Source organism: Vulpes lagopus, chromosome 17 (assembly GCF_018345385.1).
Source record: "Vulpes lagopus strain Blue_001 chromosome 17, ASM1834538v1, whole genome shotgun sequence".
Taxonomy (NCBI): domain Eukaryota; kingdom Metazoa; phylum Chordata; class Mammalia; order Carnivora; family Canidae; genus Vulpes; species Vulpes lagopus.
This window is the reverse complement of record NC_054840.1, coordinates 24,020,289-24,044,693: the sequence shown is the minus strand read 5'-3', so window position 1 is coordinate 24,044,693 and position 24,405 is coordinate 24,020,289. Positions and strand designations below refer to the sequence as shown.

The following is a 24,405-nucleotide window of genomic DNA, read 5'->3' as shown; positions in this document are numbered from 1 at the left end:
CAAGTACTCATATAATGGTGATGCTGGTGGCCCAGAGACAATAAGTTGAGAATCACTACTTTACAAAAATCTTGGAAAAAAACATGGAGTTATGTAATGAAAATAACACAATCACATATCCTTTCCCTCCATGTATCATTCCTCTGGGAATACTTCCTTAAAAACAAATAAAAACTTAAATACAAAAAAAAAAAAAACAAAAAAAACCAAAAAAAAACTTAAATACAAATTGTGCTACTGTGCCCTGTTGCAAATGGGATATTAACCACCTCTGCTTCTAGGTCCTTATCTGTAAAGTGAGGATAACAGTATATTTTTAAACTGGAAATCTCTCCCAGGGTTGTTGTGAGGATTAAATTGATTAGGTAAAGTGTTCAGAGCAATGCCTGGCTTAATATATATTAGCTATTGCTGTGTTTTTGGTTAAGAAATTTCAAAACTAACCATAGAAAAGAGAAGTCTGAGCAGAAGATAACAACGTGGGAGTCGTGAGGATGAAGGAGGTCAAGAACAGAAAGCCCTGAACAACAACAACAAAAAAGGCGCTGGATGTATTCTCCCTTATTTGTGAAAATGAAATTATATCCTAGAAGTCAAAATACTTCTTGATTTTGAGTTTAAGAGTTTACTGTTTGATGGGTAACATCACATAGAAACCTTTGCATTGAATAGCTTATATTTTTGTTTTGCAAATTGAAAATAACTTTACTGGGGTTTTTTTTGTTATAAAAAATTTATAAATATATTTGAGCCAAAAATATATTTTTAATATATTTAGGCTCAAATATATTAAAAATCATAAAAGATGTTCTTAAAATCCCCTCCCTCCCCCAAGATGCCATCGCTTTTACCAATATCTTTTAAGACCTCTGTCTATATTGCATTACTTTCAAAGAAAGCATTTTGGAATGTAAAGGTTAGGATATAATTATGAATTATGTTACATAACTTATTAACATTTCCAAACTAATAGCAGAAGTTTTATTTATTTTTTTCTCTTTGCTAACTAGATGGGAGTAGGGAAGTAGAGATGGAAGGGGGAAATACTTCAGAGAACCAATTGAATTATCCAAGTTTTCTTCCCTCCCTGCCCCCAACCGTCACACTTAGAGTTTAGCTTCATCTGAAAAATCAGGATTGCACTGATTTACTATGCCTTTTACTGTTCCATCTTAACTGGAGGTAGGTTGGGACAGGAAACATAGCTTGGGTAGGAGGAATAGTTGAATGGCCTCTAATTCTATCCTGAAACTATTTTGATGTCATACTAATGAGTTAAAATTCTTTTTTTTTTTAAGATTTTATTTGTTTATTCATGAGACACACACAGAGAGAGAGACAGAGAGAGGCAGAGACACAAGCAGAGGGAGAAGCAGGCTCCATGCAGGGACCCCAACTGGGGACTCGATCCAGGGTCTCTAGGATCAGGCCCTGGGCTGAAGGCGGCGCCAAACCGCTGAGCCACTGGGCTGCCCTAAAATTCTTTTAAAAACTAGTAATATTGGGGATCCCTGGGTGACAGCGGTTTGGCACCTGCCTTTGGCCCAGGGTGCGATCCTGGAGACCCGGGATCGAATCCCACGTCGGGCTCCCGGTGCATGGAGCCTGCTTCTCCCTCTGCCTGTGTCTCTGCCTCCCTCTCTCTCTATGTGTGACTATCATAAATAAAAATAATAAAAAAAAAACTAGTAATATTGAGATGATTCCAGGCACTATGATATAATGGTATTGAGATAGTCTAGGGACAATGTTCACATGCAGTGTTTCCTCTGCTCAACTTACTGAGATAATCTTTCCCCATTCACTCTACCCTTCATTTCAACCTCTGAGAAACTGATAAATTCTTTACAAACTGAGATTGTAAAATGTTTAAGTTTTATTTGTCCTGAACCAGCTTTTTGAGAACAGGGTAGGTGACTGGGCTGAAATCTCGTGCAACATAATAGTATTTTCATCTTCTGAAAGTGAGGGAAACTGAGGGGTGTGGGGAAATTTTTTTGTTGGTGAAATCTTTTGTTTCTGTCCTAAATCATCCCCACCATTGCTTATGACTATTAGTTTTTGGTGGCTTCAAGTTAGTTTTGTAATTGCCACACACTAGAAAAGACAGGTTTCCTCCAAGCCTTTCACAATAAATCCAGTGAAAATAGGTATTTTAGAAATTCCAAAATAAAGCAAAAATAAAAATGCCTTATATTATCTAGATTTTAAGGTAGTTATGCTATTTGTATAACCAGTGTTTAAGAGTCATAGGAGTTAATTCTGGGCTCAGATTCTCACTTGACCCAGTGTTTGATATGCTTAAAAATTGGCCTTTGATAGCTTGAAGCTGTATCAACGGCAAATTTCTTGAGTTGCATAAATATATGAAGGTTTTCTGTGTATAATTGACCCTATGAATATATAATGCCAAATATGTCTAAATGATCGTAAATGGCCTAACGGGGAAAAGAAGCCTTTCATCTTATGTGAAGTTTATTGCTTCATCTGTTATATAACATCCAGGTTCAAGGTGGAGAGACAGATACCACTTGGCATACCTTTCTAGTGTATCATGTGAAAGTGGTTTCTATTTGAAACTTCCAGATAGATACTCTGGAACTGACGGGGAATTCCAGCAAGGTCATTCACCCATTTGAACTTTAAAAAAAAAGCAAACGGAAAAAAATTGCCTTTGTGTAAACATTAACTTATCTACTGTTAGGTGTTTTTTTTTTTTTTTTTTTTTTTAAAGGGGAGAGCTCAACCTGGATTTCTTTTATATTTCAAACCAAAAATAATAGATTTAATTAATTTGGAGTTTAAGTTTATATCTTTGCGATCTATTGTCTCTTCTGCATTTTTCAAAATATCCAATGCTTAGAAAAATAGCTTTCTTACTGCTTAGCCCTTAAAATACAAGGAGACAGAAGACAGGCAGGAATTCTTAAAATGTTTTCATTGTGCTTTCCTTGGTAGTCATATCAGTTGAAACAGACCCAGTTCTTGCTCTTAAAGCTCTATAAACCTGCCCTTAAATGACATTGACAAACAGACAGGCATTTGACTAAGCAAACATTGCTGGATATACATGATGAATTAAAGTATTGTCATTCTGTAAATGTCTTTTGTGTGGTCTAAATACACAATGAAACGTTGACTGTTTAGAAAATTGCAAGAGCAGTTATTCATTCATAGGCTGACAGTTTATTCAGTCCTGATTCTTTAAATCCATATTTTAGTTAATGTTAAAATTTGCACATATGGCACCTCATAAAATCATAGCATATTAAATTTAATTTTAATTATTGTATAGCTTTCAAATCTTGTATTGTTGCACACACATGTGGAGTCTGTAGGGCCTTTGTGAAAGGTTCAGTGTCTGACCAACATTCTGTATAATTTCATGCTTTCTGTCTGGACGATTCCATGTACCTCATAATGTTGCAGTGATGACAGATGCATTCACTATTTTTGGACAAAGTAGAGCTTTTATAAAAGATGCTTACTAAAGATTGAGTAGATACAAATGTCCATAAAATGTATGTAAGGCTTATGGAATAACTATGGAAAACGTGTTTTCCTGTAGCTCAGTTTTTAAAAAGCATTATTATCTTTCCCTCTAATATCTTCTGTATACCCCTGTCTTCTCTTGCTCCCTCAGAGTTAACTAAAGTTCTGAATTTTTTTCAGTGTTTTTTTTAATCACATACTATATGCCCCAAACAGTATATTGATTAGTTTTCTGTGTTTTGAACTTCATTAAAATGGAATCATGTTGTATGTGTTTTTCTGGGCCTTCCTGTCTTCTGAAAATCAGCATTCGAGTCTTAGATTTATCTATGTCAACGCATATAGCTATTGCTCACTAGTTTTCACTGTTGTAGGATATTGCATTATTGGCAGATTAAGTGAACTTATTGGCAGATTAAGTGATTAATAGACATTTGAGATGGTCCAGTTTTTAGGTACTACAAACATTGCTTCTGTGTATACATATATTTCTGCATCTATATCTGCTACACATGTGGCAGAAGACTTCTCTATTAATGTTTCTCAACCTTTTGCCTGTCATGGCACACATAGACAATGTTGGAAATATTTGTTCCGTAGACTGCATTAAAAGAATGAAGCTATGTCTCTGGCCTGAGAGCCTCTAGTTGGCTGGAGAGCTGAGGAGATCCATATCTGGGCACACATGTAACGTGTTCATTGCATACCAGGGCACAGCAATTGAGAAGCTCTTCTAGGGAGTTGAGTTGCTTCAACTCTTCTAGGTAATACCAAATTGCATAGTGGAATTAATAATTCCGTTTACCTGACATTCAAAGTGCTTGTATGAATTCACATTCCATGAATATATATTTGAGATGAAAAGGGAAACATTGGGAATTCTGTCAATCTCATAATTATAAAGGTCAAATAGGAAAAGAAAATAACTTATTATTCTTAGAATGTCAATTCAGATTTGCTTTCTCAAAATATGATAATGTCAAGACTCCTTTACAGTGTGACAGCAGAGAGTTATTGGCCATGGATGATGTTAAGAAGTGATAACATGCCCCCAGAGTTGTTGTTACTCATGAAAGCCAACAGCCTGAACTAATATACTTGTGAGAGCTGTAATTCTGTCTTCCAGATTTAGTGTTGCATTAGCTTTTTATTTCTTAGCCTTGAGAAGTAGTTTTCGACATTGTATACAAGATGGAATATGAGAGCTATTTGCTACATAACTTTTAGTTTAAAAACCAAACACTTATAAAAGAAACTGGGGTTTTTTAATGATTCTTAAAATTGATTTTCTTTTAAACAGTAAGAATGTCTAAATACCAGAATTGATTTGGATAATAAACAATGATAATTTTTCCATTCAGATGACATTAGACTAGAGAATTGATTTTATAAAAATCCCTACATAGTTTTTCCATAACATTTTCAAGAAACTCCTGTATTTTACTACACTGTTACTGCTCTAATGGCTTTTTCACACAAAAAATATATATATAAAAAAAATTTACTTGGTGGGAGGTATTGCCTTGTGGCCTGTAGACTGGGATGTTTAAAATTAATTGGAAAAAATCGGAGGAAAGCTTTCAAATTTATGCTTAGCCTGGTTTATGATGACCTCATGCCAAAGTAACATTATAATTTACTTGGCAGAGTTACAATTTACTTGGTATGAATTACATATGAAAACTGCACTCCCCTTTTACTGGAATACTGTGTACTACACATAGGCAGGATTTTAGTTGTTTTTATATAAATTAGCAGTCACCAATTCTTGTATTAACAATAACCTATGTTTATAGTATGTGTGTGTACACCACAATATCTACATATATAAATTATATAGATATGTACATATGTATGCATGCATGTGGTATTGGTTGGTACTTAGTATATCATGTATGCAACATTCTCAAGTAGTACTGATAGGCATTTGAGTATTAGCACAATGACTTCTGTCTAAGCATTTAGCTAAGCTCTAGCTACAGACATAAAGGATTAATATATGGTTACAAAATAGCAATAGAAAACAGTGATAAATATGATAAACTCAAGATTTTGTTCATTATTTTTCTTCTTGGAATGTGAAATACTTATTGTAATTTGCCATGTGAGGCCATAGTTCATAAAGTTATTTTTTTTTAAATTATAGGCATCCTGAATTTCAATAGGAAGGATACATTTCAATATAGCTGGCCATTATATCAGTGCTCAGATCTCTACCCAAAATCCCTTTAAAGAAGTGGAGAATGGGATCCCTGGGTGGCGCAGCGGTTTAGCGCCTGCCTTTGGCCCAGGGCATGATCCTGGAGACCCGGGATCGAATCCCACGTCAGGCTCCCGGTGCATGGAGCCTGCTTCTCCCTCTGCCTGTGTCTCTGCATCTCTCTTTCTCTCTCTCTTTGTGTGACTATCATAAGTAAAAAAAAAAAAAAAAAAAAAAAAAGACGTGGAGAATGAATTTGTAGCCCTAGAAGTAGGGAGGTGACCTCCTATAAAGATATTCTATGCTTGAAATTTCAGGATTTGTCTTCAGAACTCATGCAAATTTTGTATTCTTCTGTTTCAATAAATTTTCCTCCAAATAAAACTGATGTTGCCTACATATCTACCCTGTGGTTTCAAATACCTCAGTTTGAGAAGCAGGATAGTAAATGTAATCCCATTTCCTAAAGACCTTTAAATTTTAAGTGTTTTCTTGTAAGAAAATTTTGACTTCTGTAATCCGGGTTCCATTTAGGCTTTACTGAAAGTGAAAAAGTTCAGAGAGACCTCCTTTGCCATCAAGGATTTCTCTCTTTATCTGTCTTGTGGACTTTTGTAGATCCTCCTGTCTTGAACAGTGCATTTAATGGAAACCTTCTTTGGTCTTTCTTTCATTTGTTTCCGGGAAATTGCCCTAACCTGTTTATTTTCAATACCTTTTGACCATTCCTACCCTGACTTCTTTGCTACTCCTCTCTTCCCCACAGCTCAGTTTTAACTTCTCCTTCCTCCGTCCCTGTCACCTTTCTTAGCTATCTTCTGTCCTCTCACTGGAACACTCACCCTATAATATCCAGATGCCTTTTGGAACAATTGAACTTAGACATTTTAGGGCCACTTCATTCTTGGCATTTATAAATTCACTCACATTCCCAGGGCCTTGCACAGAGCCTAGCATGGATGGTACCAGCAAATACTTATTGAATGATGAACTGAATCTCATGCCTCCTCTCATTTTCATCTTTTGCTACTGGTATTGCTGATCTTATCTCTGCTCTCTGCTATTGCAAATATTTTGTTCATTTTTTTCTTTTGAAATGTATCTCATATCTGCATTAGTTCATTTCATTGTATTTTCATGACTTTTACCCTAATGCACCTCATGCCAAGATTGCTCCCACAGGTTCCCATCTAGCATCTTTGGTTCTAATCTCCTCTCTACAAACCATTGCCACTGCAGCTACCCTAACAACTTAAAACATTTTTTTAAATAAATAATTTATTTATTTGAGAGAGACAGAGAGAGAGAGCAAGTGAGATGAGCAGAGGGGGTGGGAGGGGCAGAAGGAGACAGATGCAGACTCCCCACTGAGCAGGGAGCCCCATCTGGGGATCATGACCTGAGCCAAGGGCAGATGCTTAACCGACTGAACCATCCAAGCGCCCCAGTTTATTTCATTTTATTTTTATTTTTTAAAAATATTTTATTTATTTATTCATGAGAGACATAGAGAGAGGAGCAGAGACACAGGCAGAGGCAGAAGCAGGCTCCATGCAGGGAGCCCGATGTGGGACTCGATCCCGGGACTCCAGGATCATGCCTGGGCCAAAGGCAGGCACCAAACCGCTGAGCCACCTAGGGATCCCCTATTTCTTGTTTTAATAATTTTTTTATTTGAGATAATTTTACATTCATAAAAAGCTGTAAGAATAGTGCCTTCACCCAGTTTCTTCTGATGTTAATATTTTTTATAACTGTGGCTCATTTGTTAAAATTAAGAAAGTAACATTGTTGCATGACTATTAACTAAAATCCAGACTTAGTTTTCCAGATTTTTTACTACTGTATTATTTCTATTTCAGGATGCAGCATTGCTATTTAGCATATCTGTCAATTTTTTAAATAGGTAATACCAACTTTGGTAAGAATTTACAAAGGACAAAAAGGGTATAGAAGTTTCCTTCCTACCTCTGAAATGTAACTATCTCGTCTCTTCCCTAAAGACAACCCATTGTTTCTGGTTTCTTGGATATTCTTCCTAAAAGAGTCTCTGAGTACACACACACACTTCCAGACATACACAAATATACTACATTCTAAACATACTGCTCTTTATATTTAACTTGGTATAATTTCATCACTTTTTCCTCAGTAACACAAAGTTGCCTATTTTTAAAATTTCAGTATGCTATTGGGTATCTGTTCTGTTATTTGATTTGCCAGTTTCCTACTGATTGACATCTTTTACTTTTGTAAATAATGCTATATTGAATATCCATGAATAGATGTCATTTTACACATGCAGATTTTTAGTTATTGCTGGGTGAAGGAGTATATGCGTTTATAATTTGATTGCCAGTTTGCATTTTAGAGAGTTTCCACTATTTTATCTTCCATTATTTCCGTGTAGGCTCACTTGTGTTGTCTTATGAGACTGAATTTTGCCGATATGATGGGTTAAGATGTAGCTAAAAATTATGTCAGTGTACTTTAAATTTGCATTTCTCTTATAACAAATGAGGTGGAGTGTCTTTATACATATTTAAGAGCCATTTACACTTTCTTTTGTGAACTATCCATATTCTTTGCCCATTTTTCAATTAGGTCATTAAAGCATTCATTTAGGTCATTAAAGCATTCATTTAGGTTTTTTCCCTTAAAATCTTTTAGTTCTTTCTATTTTCTGATATTAAGGTGAAATCCTAGTCCTCTTTTCAAGACTTTACATCATATGTCTCAACCCCAGTTCATACTACTTTCCAACAACCACTATCGCTCTGACCAGTCTGGTTTTTATACTCTCCCAAGGGCACATGGTGCTCATTCCTTCCACCATGCCTTTTTCCATAGTGTCCCCCTTCTCCCTGCATCCACTTACATCTCCTCTTCTGAGACAGAAGTTGTCACTTCACTCAGTTGAATAAACTTTCTTTTAACTTCAGGTAGACTTCTAGAAAGAATAATGAAATGATAGTTTATAAACTCTGGGGAACAAAAAGAAATGTTAATCATTTAGAGACAGCACCTAACTACAAAAAAAAAAAAAAAAAAGTGCTCCTATCAAACTTACTACATCTCCATTTCCAGTAGAGTTCTAATATGCTGTGGACATGTCTTTATCTATTAAATTGTTTCATTCTCTTGACAGGTTAGAGAAATTTTTTTTAGAAAAAGTAAGCTGTATGAGAATAGGTTGTTTTGTAGCTGATTGAACTTGTATAACCAAAGTTTTGATTTATTGATCAATGTGAAATTTAAAGGCTCTAGTAACAGAACTCTGTTCTCCGTATCAGAACTCTGTTCTTGATCTTGACTGCTCAATATTTATTTACTAATAATTTGATGAATACATGGGAATTAAGTAAATGCAGTTAGGCTTAAAAAGGATTATTCCTATGACAGTGCAGAGGCATGATTCAACGTATCTTAATAGTTTGGAAGGATGGGCTAACCCAATAAGGTGAAATTTTTTAGTTGTGTTGAATATAAAGCTCTGCATTTCATTTCCAAAATTAATTGAAAGAAAGAATGAGGGTAGATTCAGTCAGGTAGCTGGTTTGATGTAGTTTGTATGACAAAAAGTCCACCGACTTAAGAAAATGTTAAAATTTAAATCTTAGGGACGCCTGGATGGTTCAGTGGTTAAATGCTTGCCTTCAGCTCAGGGCGTGATCCTGGAGTCTCTGGATGGAATCCCACATCAGGTTCCCTGCATGGAGCCTGCTTCTCCCTCTGCCTATGTCTCTGCCTCTCCTTCTCTGTGTCTCATGAATAAATAAATAAAATCTTTAAAAAAATTTTAAATCTTAAGTTGCATTTATAATTTATAAATTTATAGCATCAGATTAAGGAATTTAGTAGTTCCAAAATTATTTTTTCTTCATCAGAAATCATTTGGAGTATACTATTCAGTTCTAGGTATTGTATTTTCAAAGGAAATTAATTTTGAAATTACCTGTATTATTTTTCTATTGCTGTCATAATGAATTATCACAAATTTAGTGACCTAAAACAACAAAACAACAGGTTTTATTACCTTAAAGTCCTGAGGTCAAAAATCAACGCAGATCTCAATAGGCTAAAACCAAGGTATCATCAGGGCTGCATCCCTTTCTGTAGGCTCTAGAAGAGGGTCTTTTTTCCTTTTTCCAGCTTCTAGCAGCCCCCTCCGTCCCCCTTCAAAACCAGCAGAAGCAAGTCCAGTCTTCACATTGCTTCTCTCTGGCCACAGCTGGGAAAGACTCACTGCTTTTAAAGGATTTGTATAAGATTGGCTCCATCTGGATAATTTCCCCATCTCAAAGTCTTTAACATTAACCACATTGACGAAGTCCCCTTTGCCATGTAAAGTAACATATTCACACATTCTGGTGATGAGAGAATGGACATTTTTTGTGGGGGACCATTGTTTTGCCTACCACAGTTCTTATTGCAGAGGATCAGCAGGATAGTGAAGGGGCTAATTGGATAGAGAAGCAGATTAAGAAGAATTGAAGATGATCCCCAAATATGTTGCCTAGGAGAGAATGAGATAATGTTTATAAAGTGATTAGTGCAGTAAGTGCATAATAAATGGTTTCTGCTTCAATGGCTAATGCTACAAATTACAGAAATATAGTAGCTCAGAAGGGAAAGAAGCTTAGGGACGTGGAAGGGGATGAAGCAGCATAACGTTTTATCTCGCAAAGAACAGAATTGGGGACCCAGGTTCTCACTTTACTCTTAGGTAAGCAGGTGGTTTTGATGTCAGAAAAGAACTACAGTTTAACAAGAACTCTAAGGCATTCCCTGATTGAGAAAAGAGGGAGAATGGAGGTGGTGGGGACTATGGTAGAGAAGCAACTTTCTGGCCTCTTTTTGCCATGACTGTACAACATTACAGATTCTGAGGAGGAGAGAAAACTTTTATTAAGGGGAGAAAGCATAGTTTTTGAAGCTGAGAGGACAACTATATTAGTCTCCTTGCCCCCCGCCCACGAATATATGGGGAAAAAAAGTCCTCTAAAACCAAGGCCCAGCCATCAGAGGTTATGAGATTTTTCAGGTTTTCTGTTATGATCTTTGCATTTGTCTCTTTAAACACATTGAACTTGACCTTTAAGAAGCTGCCGAGGAGGGGTGGTCAAGCAGTAGTTAAATTAACAGACCCTCCCACCTCGCTCCTGGGTGGTAGCTTCCAGGGCCGAGTAAATGTGTATCTGTGTGAACCTGATCCAGAAACAGCCAGGAAGGGAACAAAGTTTAGTCTGTGAGGAAATAGGCGGCTGCCGGTAGTTTCATGCTGTCGGTCCAGATTTCAGCTTGCTGTGCTGTAAGTAGTTTATTTTTTTTAATATATTCGAATATAAAAAGATTGTGGGAATAATTCCCACTGAAGATTAAATTAAGGTCCTGCTGGGTGCTAAATCCTGTGTAAGTAGATCCACTTGAAAGACAGTTTCAGCATTTCACAAGTAGTTTTATTTTAAAAAAGGAAAAGGAAAACCGAGAAATTTTCAGCAAGTATTCTGCTAAGACAGGTGCTGCTTGCATAAGATGGTTTTTAATGTCTTGTCTTTGGTTAAGTGAAGATGTTTACCGTCAGAAAATAAAAGTGAGCAAAAATGTATCTGGTGCCCAGAGATTATTTCTAGGTAGTGCTTAGATTTCTCCCCCACGCTCTTTCCAGCGGCTTTTCCTTTAGTTTAGGTTCGTGTTACAAGTTTATGTTAGCAAGTAGGTGATACTTTCAGACATAGGTTTTGTGGTTCAAAGAAATGAAGTGAATGAGAATAAAATAGAACCAAATACAGTGTAGTAAACTGTTGAGAGCCTAGATTTAAGAGCAGCATAAAGTGTTTTCAAATAGGGACTCTGTGAAGTCAGTGGAAATGGCAAGCAGCTTTAGGAATTTCATGCAACTTTGGAGAAATCTGTTTTTAAGATTTTGACGTGTACTGATTTTTCACACTCAATTCCCAGTACAATAGGCTGTAAAATAAATTTCCTATATGAAATTGAAATTGTTACATCTCAGCTGTTGCAGTTCTGTGTTGAGATCAAGATTTCAGGAACAGCACACATTGTTAACCAAACATTGACTTTCTTGACTGCAGCTATGAGAATGTTAAGGTTGCATTTGGTGTTGGAGAAGTTATTTTCTACTTCTCTTTTGCCACGTGTATTTAAATAACAAAACAAAACAACAACAACAAAAAACAACTCCTGGTTACAGGACAATTTTGTGACTTTGAATCTAGAAGCAAAGTTTGATGTCTTTAATATATATTAGTTATAAAGACTGGCTGCTAGCCAGTAGCCTTTCAAAGCATCGAGGGGTGCTGAGGACACAGATTGTTTATGTAGAAGTACACTGGGTTTCCCCTTTCCTCTGCCTTCACCTCTGATCTCAGGGACAGTCTATTTCTCTAGCCTGCCTCACATTCCTGCAGCACCGAGCAGGAGCCCACATGATGGTGTTGGACCCCAACTGACCTTTGGTGGGCTAGAAGCCCAAGATACATTACCCTAAGTGGATCCTAGGACTATAATGAAGTGAAACCTTTACTCACCCTTTAGCTTGCTGAATCTCAATGACTTCCTGAGCTAACTTCTCCCACTCAATAGCCTCTCCTGGGCCAGGTTACATATGGTTGTTGGTTTTTGGGGCACAAATTGCAGGAAAAGGGTCCTAGGAAGGGAGTCAGCATGGCAGGTGACACTATTACCAGGGAACCAGCAATTTCCTACTGTGATTTGAAATATTTTGGTCTTTGAACACCTGGAAGGCCATACAGATGTGTACTGGCTGAATCTTAAATCAAGACCTTTTCAATGGTTTTTCATTTGTTTTCCTACTTTTTAGATTTATTTTTAAATTTAAGTTCAGTTATCATATAGTGTATTACTAGTTTCAGAGGTAGAGCTGTGATTCATCAGTTGCATATAATACCCAGTGCTCATTACATCATGTGCCCTCCTTAATGCCCATCACCCAGTTTCCCCATCCTACCTTCCTCATTCTCCTCTAGCAACACTCAGTTTGTTTCTAATGGTATGGACTCCAAAGAGTCTCTTATGGTATGTTTTTTCTATTTTTAATTGTTACATTTTTATAGTTCGGATTCTATCCAATCCTGAGGTCTGGGTGAAAGTCCCTTGGGCTCTAGGAAAGAACACAAGGCCACAGACAAAACCTTGGTTCACTGCTCCCAGAAGGAAGGGACTTGAGACCTCAAACAAACTCTGAGCCACACATGGTGCTCTCCTCATCCACAGGTGTCTCCTGACCCCTCCCAAAAGGGGAGCTGGGTGGGGAAGGCTGCTCCTTTGCTTTTCCTTTTTTTTTTTTTTTAATTCCAGTGTAGTTAACACAATGTTATATTAGCTTCAAGTGTATATAATAGTGATTCAACAATTTCATACATTACTCACTCAGTGCTCATCAGGATAAGTGTAGTCTTAATTTCCTTCACCTGTTTCACCCCTTCCTCTCTGATAACCATTTGTTTGTTCAGTATAGTTAAGAGTCTGTTTTAGTTTGTCTACTTTTTCTCTGTTCATTTGCTTTGTTTCTTAAATTCCACATAGGAGTGAAATCATATAGTATTTCTCTTTCTCTTACTGGCTTATTTTGCTTAGTATTGTACTCTCAAGATCCATCCATGTTGTTGTAGATGGTAAGATTTCATCCTTTTCTATGCATGAATAAAGTAATAATAATAATAAATAATCTTGTCCCAGTACCATACTGTTTTATTTACATATAAATATATAAATTTATTAGTGTATATAAATTTTTATATTTTTCTACGTTATATGTTATTTACATAATATATATAAACATAGAGGTATGTCTATCCTTTCAAATTAGTGTTTTTATATTCTTTGGATAAATACCCAGTAGTGCAATTATCAGATCATATTCTATTTAATTTTTTGAGGAACCTCCATACTGTTTTCCACATGGCTGTACCGCTTTGCATTCCCACCCACAGTGCACAAGAGTTGCTTTTTCTCTACATTCTCACCAACTCTTATTTGAGTTTTTGATTTTAGCCTTCTAACAGGTATGAGGTAGTATCTCATTGTGGTTTTGATTTGCATTTAATGAGTGATATTCAGTGTGTTTTCATGTGTCTGTTGGCCATCTGTAGGTCGTCTTTGGAGAAATTTCTGTTCATGTCTTCTGCCCATTTTTTAATTGAATTATTATTATTTTTTTTGGTGTTGAGTTGTAGAAGTTCATCATATATTTTGGATACTAACCCTTTATTGGATATGTAAGTTGCAAATATCTTCTCCCATTTAGTAGGTTATTTTTAGTTTTGTTGTTTTCTTTGCTGTACAGAAGATTTTTATTTTGATGTAGTCCCAACAGTTTATTTTTGCTTTTGTTTCCCTTGCCTCAGGAGACATATCTTGAAAGATGTTGTTATGGCTGAGGTCAGAGAAATTATTGCCTGGGCTCTCTTCTAGGGTTTTTATGGTTTCAGGTCTCACATTTAGGTCTTTGATCTATTTCAAGTTTATTTTTGTATATGGTATAAGAGAGTGGTCCACTTTTATTCTTTTGTATGTAGCTGTCCAGTTTCCCTAATACCATTTGTTGAAGACACTGTCTTTTTCCTATTGGGTATTCTTTCCTGCTTTGTTGAAGATTAATTGACCATATAATCATAGGTTTATTTCTGGGCTCTTTGTTCTGTTGCCAGTACCATACTTGTTTGATTACTACAGCTTTATAACATGACTTGAAGTCTGGAATTTTGATATCTCCAGTTTTATTTTTGAAGATTGCTTTGGATATTGGGGGTCTTTTGTGATTCCATACAAATTTTAGGATTATTTATTCTAGTTTTATAAAAATGGTATTGGATGGAATGCATTAAATCTGTAGATTGCTTTGAGTAGTATAGACATTTTAACAATATTTGTTTTTCCAATCCGTGAGTATGAAATGTCTTCCCATTTGTTTCATCAGTGTGTTGTAGTTTTCAGAGTACAGGTCTTTTATCTCTTTGGTTAAGCTTATTGCTAGTTATTTTATTATTTTTGGTACAATTGTAAATGGGATTGTTTTCTTCTCTTTCTGCTGCTTCATTACTGTATAGAAATGCAGTGGATTTCTGTACATTGATTTTGTATCCTGTGACCATACTGAATTCATTTATCAGTTCTAGTAGTTGTTGGAGTCTTTCAAGTTTCCTACATACATTATCATGTCATCTGCAAATAATGAAAATTTTATTTCTTCCTTACCAATTGAGATACGTTTTATTCCTTTTTCTTGTCTGATTGCTATGGCTAGGACTTCCAGTACTATGTTGAATAAAAATGGTGAGAGTGGAAATCCTTGTCTTTTTCCTGACCTTAGGGGAAAATCTCTCAGTTTTTGCCCATCAAGGATGGTGTAAGACATGGGTTTTTCATATAGTGCCTTTAATATGTTGAGATATGTTCCCTCTAAACCTACTTTATCAAAGGTTTTTATCATGAATGGTTGTTGTAGTTTGTCAGATGCTTCTTTTGCATCTATTGAAATGATCATATGGTTTTTATCCTTTCTCCTGTTGATGTGATGTATCATGTTGATTGATTTATGGATATTAAACCACCCTTGTATCCTGGGAAAAAAATCTCACTTGATTATGGTGAATGACTTTTTTTTAATGCATTGTTGGATTCAGGCTGCTAATATTTTGTTGAGGATCTTTGCATGTATGTTCATCCCCGGCATGGGCCTGTAGTTCTCTTTTTGATGGTGTCTTTATTATCTGGTTTTGTATCAGGTTAATGTTGGCCTCATAGAATGAATTTGGAAACTTTCCTTCTTCTATGTTTTGGAAGAGTTCGAGAAGAATAGGTATTAACTCTTTAAGTGTTTGGTAGAATTTATCTGTGTAGCCATCTGGTCTTGGACTTTTGTTTGTTGGGTGTTTTTTGCTTACTGATTCAATTTCACTGCTGATAATCGGTCTCCAAATTTTCTATTTCTTTCTGTTTCAATTTTGGTAGATTATATCTTTCTAGGAATTCATCCATTTCTTCTAGGTTATCCAATTTGTTGCTATAAAAGTTTTTAAAATAATATTTTCTTACAATTATATTTCTGTGGTGTCTGTTATTTCTCCTCTTTATGATTTTGTTTGAGTCTTCTCTGTCTCTCTTTCTCTGTCTCTCTCTCAGAGTCTGGCTAGAGGTTTATAAATTGTATTGATCTTTTCAAAGAACCAGCTCCTGGTTTTATTGATCTGTTCTATTGTTTTCAGTTTCTATGTCATTTATTTTTGATCTAATCTTTATTATTTCCTTCCTTTTGGATTTTGTTTGTTGTTCCTTTTCTAAGTCCTTTAGGTATAAGATGAGATTTTTCTTGCTTCTTGAAGTAAGCTTGTATTGCTATAAACTACCCTCTTAAAACTACTTTTGCTCATCCCAAAGATTTTGGACTGTTGTGTTTTCATTTTCATTTGTCTCCATGTAATTTTTTATTTATTCTTTGATTTCTTGGTTGACCCATTTATTGTTTAGTAGCATGTTATTTAATCTCCATATACTTGTGGCCTTTCCAGATTTTTTTTTCCAGATTTTTTTCTTGTGGTTGATTTCTAGTTTTATAGTGTTGTGGTCAGAAAAATGCATGAGTGACTTCAATCTTTTTGAATTTGTTGAGACTTGTTTTATAGCCTAATATGTGATCTATTATGGAGAATGTTCCATGTGTACTTGAAAAATGTGTATTCTACTGTTTTCAGTTGGAATGTTCAGAATATATTTGTTAAATCCGTTTAGTCCAGTGTATCATTCAAAACTTTTTTCCTTGTTGATTTCTGTTTGGATGATCTGTCCATTGATGTAAGTGGGGTGTTAGAGCTCCCTATTATTATTTTATTGCTATTGATTAGTTCCTTTATGTTTGTTATTAACAGTTTTTATGTATTTGGGTGCTCCCATATTGTGTACATAAATATTTACAATTGTTATTATTTTCTTTTTGGATTGTCCCTTTATGATTATATAGTGTCCTTCTTTGTCTCTTCTTAGTCTTTTTTTATTCTATTTTGTTTGTTTTAAGTATTGATATCCTGACTTTCTTTTCACATCCATTTGCATGATAAATGTTTCCCCATCCCCTTACTTTCAATTTGCATGTATCTGTAAGTCTGAAATAGGCAGTCTCTTGTAGGCAGGATTTGGATGGGTCTTATTTTTTAATCCATTTGCTCATCCTGTGTCTTTTGATTGGAACATTTAGTCCATTTACATTGAAAGTAATGACTTATCGGTATATATTTATTTTGATTTTATTACATTTTTGTGATTGTTTTCATAGTTCTTCTCTGTTCCTTCTCTTGCTCCCTTTGATGACAAATTGGCTTTCTTTAGTGATATACTTGGATTCTCTGCTCTTTATTCTTTGCATATCTTTACTGATTTGTGCTTACTATTATGTTTGTACATAACATCTTCTGCATATACCATGTTTTAGGTATCTAGTGTCATACTTTACATCTTTTTTTTGGTGAGTCCCTTGACTGATTTTTACAGATATACTTATTTTTACTGCTTTTGTGCTTCCTGCTCCTCTTATTCTTACTTAATGATCTTTCCTTTCCACTCAAAGAGTCCCCTTTAACATTTTTTTGTAGGGCTTGTTTAATGTCATGACTTTCTTTAACTTTTGTTTGTCTGGGAAACTATTTCTCCTATTCTGTGTGATAGTTTTGCTGAATAGAGTATTCTTGGCTGCAGATTTTTTCCTTTCAGCACATTAAATATATCATTCCACTTTCTTCTGGCCTGCAGAGTTTCTGCTAATAGTCTTACAAGGTATCCCTTTGATGTAACTGTCTTCTTTTCTCTTGCTGCTTTTAAAATTCTCTATCAGGGGTCCCTGGGTGGCGCAGCGGTTTGGCGCCTGCCTTTGGCTCAGGGCGCGATCCTGGAGACCCAGGATTGAGTCCCACGTCGGGCTCCCGGTGCATGGAGCCTGCTTCTCCCTCTGCCTGTGTCTCTGCCTCTCTCTCTCTCTCTCTCTCTGTGACTATCATAGATAAATAAAAATTAAAAAAAATTAATAAAATTCTCTATCACTACTTTTTGCCACTTTAATTACTATGTGTCTTGGTGTGGACCTCTTTGGGTTGATTTTGTTGGGGATCTCTGTGCCTCCTGGATCTGAATTTGTTTCCTTCCCTGGATTTGGCAAGTGTTCATCTATTATTTCTTCAAGTAAATTGTCTGCCCCCTTTATCTCTCTTCTTCCAGGATCTCTATAATGCAAATGTTATCATGCTTGATGGAATTGCTGAGTTCCCTAAATTTATTCTCATTTTGCATAACATTTTCTCTCACCTGCTCAGCTTTTCCATTACTCTTTCCTCCAGATTACTGATTCATTCTTCTACTTCCTTTAGTTTATTGCCTCTAATGTATTTTTAATATTATTTATTGTGTTCTTCATTTCTGATTGGTTCCTTTTTGTCTCTTTGTTAATGGTCTCACTGATGTCCTCCACTTGTTTTTAAGTCCAGTCAGTATCTTTATGACCATTACTTTAAATTCTTTACCAGGCATATTACTTATTCTGTTTCATTTAGTTCTTTTGCTGTGATTTTGTTTTGTTCTTTCATTGGGATATACTCCTCTGTCTTCTTCTTTTGTCTAACTCTCTATGTCTGTTTCTGTGTTTTAGGAAAGCCAGCTATGTCTCCTGCTCTTGAAAGTAGTAGCCTTATGAAGAAGGGATCCTGTAGTGGCCTGCAGTGCAATGTCCTCTGTTCACCAGAACATGGCTCTTGAGGAGTGTCTCCTATGTGTGTTGTATGCTCCCTGCTATTGTAGCTGAGCCACATTTTCCTTCTGTCCAGTCATCTTCAATGGTTCTCTTTGACTGTTGTGTGCAGGGTTTGATCCCTTTGTTATTAGTGGGCTAATTTGGGGCTGCCTTGGGCTTTAGTTTAGTCAGACGAGGCGTTTGCCAGAGATGCAGTAGCACCAAACCGCAGGGCACTTTCCCTGTGTTATCCTTTGAAAAGCTTTCATTGGTAGAGGGGACCTAAAGTCAGACCATCTGCTATCTGCCCCAGCCTATTTGTGGGGCCACCATCTGACTCATTTGTGTGGTTATTTTTCCCTTTCCTCAGGGCAAGAGTCTCTTTGGAGTGATGCTGGCCCCTTTCAGGGCTGCTTGCACACTGTCAAACTTGTAGTCCTGATTTGAATGGGCTCTAGCCAAAAGCTTATTGGAGGGGGCAGATACACAACATGCTCTATAGCAGGGCTACAGTGCCCACAAGGTTTGGACACAAGAAGAAGGGATGTCCCTCTGTTGCCGGGACCAGGGCCGGCTGTGTTGATCTGTAAAACACACAGGTGTGGGGCATGCAGTTTTAACAAGGTGTGTGCAGAGGGGGTCGGTGAGAGGGGACCCACTACTACTGTTGGCAGGACTGAGGCCCTGGAAAGTGCATGAGTCAGGAGACATGGTGTTTGCAAGAGTTTGTTTAGGTCTTTTGGGGAGGGGACCTGGCAGTTACAGACTGAGGGAGGCTTGGCCAAAGAGAGGGACAGGTCTTTGTGTAAGCAAGCTAGGTAGCAATTGTCAGTATTGGTCTGGTTCCTGCAGGTGGCAATGTATTTATGCGGGGTGGGGCGGGTGAGGAAAGTGGCACCTGCATCTCCTTTGTTCCTGCAGGGGTCTCCCCACAGTCCCTAACTCCAGGATAGGCTATAAAATGAGTAAATAACTCTTCCTGCCATATGCCTCTAGGTGTTTTTTACACTACTGCTTCTATGCTCCATCTCCTTGGGCTGTTTGTTGTGCGATCACTCTAAGGGCAGGGGCTCAGTTTCCTATTACTGTTCAAGCTCTCCCAAAACTAAGATTTTTTAAAATTCCAGGCTGTAAGTCCTGCTGGTTGTAAGTATTCATGAAACTCTGTCCCTCTAGTTTTCAAAGCCAAATATTATGGGGATTCATCTTCCCCATGCGGGCTCCCCAGCGTCCTAGTCTATTCTCTCCCTTCTCTGAGTTTGCGAATCCCTGCCTCTGACAGACAGTCCTACGGATCCCTTTAGCTTCCTGCTGCATCTCCACCCTTCCAACCCTCTTTGATGTGGCCTCTTCTTTCCATTTAGTTGTGGAGCTTATTCGGCCAGTCTTTGGGTCATTTTCTGTGTTATTTACACTGATGTGAGTGTGGTCTAGTTGTATCTGGATCTTCCTACTCTACTTTCTTCCTAGCCTTCTGGGTCCCTTTCAGATATTTTTAAAGACTTTCAATAGCTGCTTCTAACATCCAAATCCTTGCTCCTGCCCTACAAAGCCCACATGGTCTGCCTTCTGAGGGGGTCGGTGAGATCTGTTTCACATCATTGTCTACCACTGTTCTCTTCACACAGTTTGCTCCAGCTACATAAGTGTTTCTGTTGCTTCTGGAATACATCAAACTTTCTCATGCTGCAGGGTCTCTGCTGCCTGGAAAGCTCTTCCCCTCTATTGTTTCTTCCTTGGAATGCCTCCTTCTTCAGAGGGATCACCACCTGACTTCCACCACCTCACTCTTCCTTTACCTTGATTGACTTTTAGCAATAGCTACTTGGCACTATTTAACTCATTTTATTAAAAAAATATATTTTTATAAATATATACACACATAAAAACACTATATATGATATATAGTTGAATATATATACTATTTATATTCAGAATTATATTTATGTATGTGTGTGTATTTTTTAAATAAAATCCATCTATGTATCTAATCCTTCTCACTAGAATGTAAGTTCTATGAGGGAGCAAGAACTTTGTCTTGTTCAGTGCTATATTGGCAGTGTCCAAAATAGTACCTACTTGACATGTAGTAGGTATGTGGTAAATATTCATTTTGTGAATATATTCATATCAGTTGGTGCCATTAAAATTTATTTTTAAGAATGAGAGTGTTTAAAAAAGATTTTATTTATTCACGAGAGGCACAGAGAGAGGCAGAGACATAGGCAGAGGGAGAAGCAGACTCCCTGTGGGGAGCCTGATGTGGGACTCGATCCCAGGACCCTGGGATCATGACCTGAGCCAAAGGCAGACGCTCAATCACTGAGCCACCCAGGTACCCTGAGAATTGGAATTTTTATTTAATTTTTTGATTCACATGATTCCAAAACCAAAAAATAGAGAAAAGTGTACTTTAAATAAAAAGGTTTATTTATTTATTTTAGAGAGAGAGTGTGCATGCACAGGGAGCAAGGGCAGAGGGAGAGACCGAGCTTGGAGCCTGATGTGGGGCTTGATCTCGATCATAATCTGAGCGAAACCAAGAGTTGGATGCTTAACCAATGTGTCATCCAGGCACCCCATAGAAAAGTTTTCATGGAAACATCTTCCTACCCCAGCCAGTCCCCTATCCATTTAGTTCCCATTCAGGGCCCCAAACTACTGTTATTTTTATTGCATGTGTTCTTCCAGAGTTTCTTGGTGTATATGCAAGGAAATATAAAAGTATACACAGATTCTTACTTTTCTCTTTTTACTAATACTATTATACATACTGTTCTTAATTTTTTAATTTGTAATATATGTTGACTCTCTTTCCATGTCAGTACTTGGAGAGTGTCCTCATTTGCATAATATTCCACTGTATGGACATACTGTAACTTATTTAACCAGTCACCTAGTAATGGGCATTTAGGTTGTTTCCAGTATCTTCCTATTGTAAACAATGCTGAAATTCATAACCTTTGCATATCATTTTATACATGCATAGAGTTTTATCTCTATGATTAAATTCAGAGAGTATAATCGCTGTGTCAATAGATGCCATAAATATTGCTTAGTTGCCTTCCATAGGAGTTGTACCAATTTGTATTTCTCCAGCAGTGAATAAAAGTACTGTTTCCCATATCCTTGCCAACTGAGAAAGTTATCAGACTTTTGGACTTTTGCCAATCTGATAGGTTAAGAAATGGTTTCAGAATAGTTTTTTTTTTTTTTTTAGAATTCATAATAAAATTTGAGTTAAAGTTTTTTAAGATAATCTTTAAATTTCAAATTGTGATGAAAAACGTATAACATAAAATTCACTGTCTTAACCATTTTTAAGTGTTCAGTTCAACGGTATTACATAATATTAACGTTGTTGTGAAACCGATCTCCAGAACTTGTTCACCTTCCAGTCTGAAACTCTATACCCACTAAATAAGAACTCCTCATTTCCTCCTCCCTCCAGACCTTGGCACCACCATTCTCTTTTCTGTTTCTATGAGTTTGACTGCTTTAGATACCTCATTTAAGTGGAATCACACAGTTTTTTCTTTTTGTGACTGGCTAATTTCACTTAGTGTAAAGTCCTCAAGTTTCACCTATGCCGTAGCAAATGACAGGATTTCCTTCCCTTTTAAGACTGAGTAATATTTTATTATATACCACACTTTCTTTATCGAACATTTGGATTGTTTCTACCTCTTGAGTGTTGTGAATAATGCTGCTATGACTATGAGTGTGAAGATAACATTTTGAGGTCCTGCTTTCAATTCTTTTGGATATATACTTAGAAGTGAGGTTGTTGGATCACATGGTAATTCTATTTTTCAATTTTTTAGGAACTACTATACTGTTTTCCATAGTGGCTACACCATTTTAGAATTGTTTTGATGTGTATTTCTCTTATGAGTGGGGTTGAACATCTTTTCATTTTTAGAAGAAACCTGCCTTTCTTCCTGTGAATTGTTTATATCCTTTGCCCTTGATTGGATTTTTTCCATATTATTAATTTGATAACATTTTTTGCTTTTGTGTCTCTCAGTTTTCTAAATTTATAAGCTGGTAGTCATTGGTACAGGTTTGGATAAGAGCCTGGGGTTGAATTTGTGCAATCTTGATTGCACAAGTTACTGAACATTTCCGAGTTTCAGTTTTCATACCTGTAAATAGTAATGAGTTGCTATAAAGATTAAATGAGATGATATATATTAAGTGGTTAATACAGAACCAGTATGATAAGGCAAGAAAAAGAAATAAAAGGCCAGAGTTCAGAAGAAAAGCAAAACTGTCATTATTTATATTTGATATGATTGTATATAAAGAAAACCCTGTAGAATCTCTAAAAAACTATTTGAACTAATTAATGAATATTGCAGGGTCACAGTCAATATAAAAAAATGCATTAGAAATAATTAGAACAGCTAAGACAATTAGAAAATAGATGAAACTGTCATCACTGAAAATATCAAATACATAGCAATAAATCTTTAAAAAGGGCACAAGGACCTCTATACTGAACACTACAGAACATTTCTGAGAAAAAGAAGACTGAATTTAAAGCTCAATATAAATACCATGGGAGCACCTGGCTGGCTCAGTTGGGGGAATATGTAACTATTAATCTCCACGTCCTGAGTTCAAGCCCCACTTTGGGCATAGAGCCTACTGTTAAATCAATCAATCAATCAATCATTCAATCAATCTTAAACACACACACACACACACACACACACACACAAATCATGATCATGGGTTATCAAACTCAAAATTGTTAAGATGCCAGTTCTCCCTAAAATTTATAGATCAGTGCAATTTCCATCAAAATTCCAGCAGGTGTCTTTGAAGAAATTGTCAAGCTGATTCTAAAGTGTATCTGGTAATGCAATGAATATTGAATAGCTAAAACAATTTTAAAAAGGAACAACAAGTTGGATGATTTATAGTATGTGATTTCAAATCTTAACTATAAAGCTATTAACTATTACCAACAATTAACTATTGTCCTGAGAGTAGATGAATGTATCAATGGAGCCAAATGGCATATCTAGAAATAGACCCACACACATAAGGTCAATTGAGTTTTGACCAGGGCGACAAGTCAATTGAATGAGAAAAGGAGTATTTTTTAAAAGATTTATTTATTTGTTTGTTTGTTTGTTTATTTATTTATTTATTTATTTTAGAGAGGGGCAGAGAATGGGGGGAGAGGCAGAAGGAGAGAGTGAGAGAGAATCTCGAGCAGATTCCCTGCTCAGCATGGAGCCTGATATAGAGCCACATTTCACAACCCTGAGATCATGACCTAAACTGAAATCAAGAATCAGATGTTAAACCAACTGAGCTACCCAGGTGCCCCAGGGAAAGAATCATCTTAAATATGTTGCTGGATCAAATGGATTTTCTTATGGGAAAGAAAAGAACCATCACATCTTTATCTCTCCATACACAAAAAATAAATAGACATTGATCATAGATCTAAACATAAAACTGAGAACCAGAAAAAAAAAAAAAAACACAGAACCAGAAAGGTGGGAAAAAATCTTTGCAATTTTGGGTATTCAAAGATTTCTTGAACAGGGCACTGAAAGTACTAACCATAAAAGTAAACTTTAAAAAAATTTTTTTAAATAAATTTTTTTTAATAATTTTTTTTAATTTTTAAAATAAAATTAAATTAGTTTACATATCTACTTGCAAGACTTCTCAGGACCTTTAATATGTTAATGTTTCTAGTAAGAGGGTCCTGCAGCATTTCCCTAAATTTTTTTTTTAAGATTTTATTTATTTATTCATGAGACACAGGGGAAGAGAGAGAGAGAGAGAGGCAGAGACACAGGCAGAGGGAGAAGCAGGCTCCATGCAGGGAGCCTGACGTGGGATTCGATCCCAGGTCTCCAGGATCAGGCCCTGGGCTGAAGCCCTCGCTAAACTGCTGAGCCACCCAGGCTGCCCTTCCCCAAGTTTTTGACCA

General features: G+C 36.4%; 1 protein-coding gene across 7 annotated transcripts in view; it reads left to right on the top strand.

Moving 5' to 3' along the window:
- MAP3K13 (mitogen-activated protein kinase kinase kinase 13) overlaps positions 1-24,405 on the top strand; it is a 169,701-nt gene that overhangs the window by 19,530 nt on the left and 125,766 nt on the right. The window contains exon 1 of one of the 7 annotated variants that reach the window (XM_041731843.1): positions 9,437-11,003. The exons of the other annotated variants lie outside the window; for them this stretch is intronic. The gene's annotated coding sequence lies outside the window, so the exon portion shown is untranslated. Of the gene's footprint in view, positions 1-9,436; positions 11,004-24,405 lie in introns of those variants that run through there. 7 annotated transcript variants of the gene reach the window in all.